Consider the following 2,444-nt stretch of genomic DNA (forward strand, 5'->3'; position numbering starts at 1 on the left):
TTAATCAAGATCTATTGTCAGTTTGCAATACAATATTTAAAAGTTAAAACAAATCCTAAAAACAGCTAAAAGGAATAAGTTTACGTGAAATATTGAACCACTCTTCAAATTTATACTCCTTGAATAGAGTACATTTTCATAGAATTAACAACAGAAATTCAAAAGCATAAATGACAATAGAAGCAAATACAAACATATTAAAGTTCGAGCTACCGACACCGTACGTTATAACTGGTTGGCTTATAAAACAGAATCAATTGTATTTATTTGGTCTTTCCACTGCAAAAGAAAACAAGTCTGTTGCAAGAGAAATAAGCATCTCAATTCCGTTGCAAATCGCCATTTGTGAAATTATTGCAAGGGAACGCATTCCGTTGCAAATCGCTCGTCGCAAATAAAAAACGCTCGCAATATCCTTGCAAATCTGCGAGAAAATAATTTCCGTCGCAAATTTGCAAAAGAATATTTTTCTTCGCAAAATTGCAATAGATTTGCAAAAAAAAAAATTTCCTTGCAAATTTTTTCAAGTATATTAAAAAAAAGCTAAAAATAAGAAATAAAAAAAATACTATATATATTGAAACCGGTACACTAAAGGAAAATGTATCTATTCCGACGGTTAAATAAAAAAAAAACAATTTGATATAATTAATAAAAACAAATATGTAAATATATAAACATAAATACAAACAAAATACAAGAAACCTAAATCTAAGCCGCCGCTGTCGTCCTCCTCCAGTCGTCTTTGTCCACCGCACTCTCAACGCTTCAGCCACCATCGATGCTTCTACTTCCGGCCATCGCATCCACCTTCCAGATCCGCTCCTCTCAAATCCCACCACCGTCGAGTTCTTCTTCGTCCTCCACACCTTTTAATATTGAATTCTGAAACTGGAAAAAATAAACAAATATGAGTACAGACAAAAAAAGTCTGAAACTGAAAAAAAATCATTTAGAAATACATAGAAGAAATTACAGAGAGGTGAGAAGCTAGAGTGGTGACGACTAGTACGGATCTTCATCTCCGGTGAGTCTTGGACAGAGAGCAAAACGTGACGGCGAGGGATATGGACAAAATCTGAAGAAGAAGAAGAAGAAGAAGGTCGGTTGCCTCCACTGCTACGAGTCGGTGCTTCGTCAAGCACAGAGGCGTTTGTTTCTTAGATGACGGAGACAGCAGCGGTGACAGCGACAGAAGTGGTAACCGCGAAGAAAGTGGTGAGCAGAAGATGGAGAAGATAATGAAGAACAGAGGAAGGAAAAGATATCTTAAAATATGAAGAGAAAAGAACAGAAGATAATCAGCGTAGCTGGCCTAGATGGTCTTGAGGGGAAATAAAAATCCCCAATACGGAATACGCGGATTCGATGTGCTGGCCAGGCAATTGGGGTATCTAATTCCCCATAGTACCAAATGGTCCGCTTCGCGCCGAGGGGTTAGCCCTGGGGTGGAAGTCCCTCCAGATTAATCAAAAAAAAAAAAAAAAGAACAGAAGATGAAAGAGAGAGAGAGAGCTGTAAGAAGACGGAGAAGATAATTAAGAGATCATTCGTAGAAATAAGAAAATAGAAAATAAAAAATCTTGTCTATTGATTGAAATTCAATTTAACGGCTGGAATGGTGATCCATGTGAAATGTGTATTGGCCAATAGGATTTTTTCTTTTTTATGTTTACCTTTTGTCGGTTAATGTGTTTATATACTAGGTATGTCCGTTGCAAATCCCTCGCAAATTTGCAAGGGGAGTGCGAGGATTCCCTTGCAAATCTATTGCAAATTCATAAACAGTGTATTTTAGGGTTTCGTTTGGGGTTTTGTTATGTTTTCGGTATACTATATGTATTTATTGATTTGGTTCAAAACAAAACAAATAATTAACGTGAAAAATATGTTCAACATCTTCCGAAAATTTAGTTGAAGTATATAAGTTATATAAGTTAAAAGGGTTTGATGCTAATTAGTTGTAACAACAAATCAAGGCTTGGGACTTAAGTTCATAACAATAGTTAATCAAATTTCGGAAAATATTTTTCGATGTACATTTTAAACATTTTAAATGATTCAGTAAAATGTGTTATCGGACACCAAAATCCTTGATAAAACCCAAACCGATCAAATTTTGGAATAATAGATTTGCAAGAAAGTTGCAACGAGACTCTCGCAAATCCCTTGCAAATTTGCGAGCGTTTAGATTCTCTCGCAAATTTGCAAGGGAATTGCAATGGATCCCTCACAAATTCATGAGTCAATGAGTTTAGGGTTTCGTTTGGGGTTTTGTTCTATTTTTGGTGGATCAATATGTATTATTTTGTATTTTTTTTTTTTTGAAAACCTAATTAAAGTGAAAATTTGATTCATTTTTTTTATAGAAATTTAGTTGGCGTGAATTTATTGTATAAATTATAGAGATTTGATGTTTAGTACTTTGTAATATTAGTTCAAGT

General features: G+C 34.6%; 1 long non-coding RNA gene across 1 annotated transcript; it reads right to left on the reverse strand.

Annotated features, from left to right (window-relative positions):
• Nucleotides 1–550: 550 nt before the first annotated feature.
• On the reverse strand, nt 551–1,857 carry LOC106382412. Its single transcript, XR_001276851.3, has 2 exons — nt 977–1,857; nt 551–891 (listed from the first exon to the last, which is right to left on the reverse strand). It is a non-coding gene; the product is annotated as an uncharacterized LOC106382412 (long non-coding RNA).
• Between the last annotated feature and the right edge of the window lie 587 nt (nt 1,858–2,444).

Source organism: Brassica napus, chromosome C8 (assembly GCF_020379485.1).
Source record: "Brassica napus cultivar Da-Ae chromosome C8, Da-Ae, whole genome shotgun sequence".
Classification (NCBI taxonomy): domain Eukaryota; kingdom Viridiplantae; phylum Streptophyta; class Magnoliopsida; order Brassicales; family Brassicaceae; genus Brassica; species Brassica napus.